The sequence below is a fragment of the Mus musculus genome, chromosome 19, assembly GCF_000001635.26.
Source record: "Mus musculus strain C57BL/6J chromosome 19, GRCm38.p6 C57BL/6J".
Taxonomy (NCBI): Eukaryota; Metazoa; Chordata; class Mammalia; order Rodentia; family Muridae; genus Mus; species Mus musculus.
Genome location: NC_000085.6, coordinates 12627617 through 12627893, shown reverse-complemented (window position 1 = coordinate 12627893; position 277 = coordinate 12627617).

Sequence of the window (277 nt, the reverse complement as noted above, 5' to 3'; positions counted from 1 at the left end):
AGAGAATATGCGTATCAGAGAATTACAAAACATTAGATATGCTAATAAGGAAATCTAGAGATTTACTTATAACATGAAGGTCATAATAACATTGAACTGTTTGAGATTAATACTGAATGAGGTGTTTAGCTTCTCTTAATGCCAAATCAAAATATGGTAAATATCTGAGATGATGGATCTGTGAATTGGTTTCATTATAGAAAATATTCTCACTATCTACCAGTACTTCCAAAGCCTCATATTGTACATGTTTAATGTATACAATAAAATTTCCAGG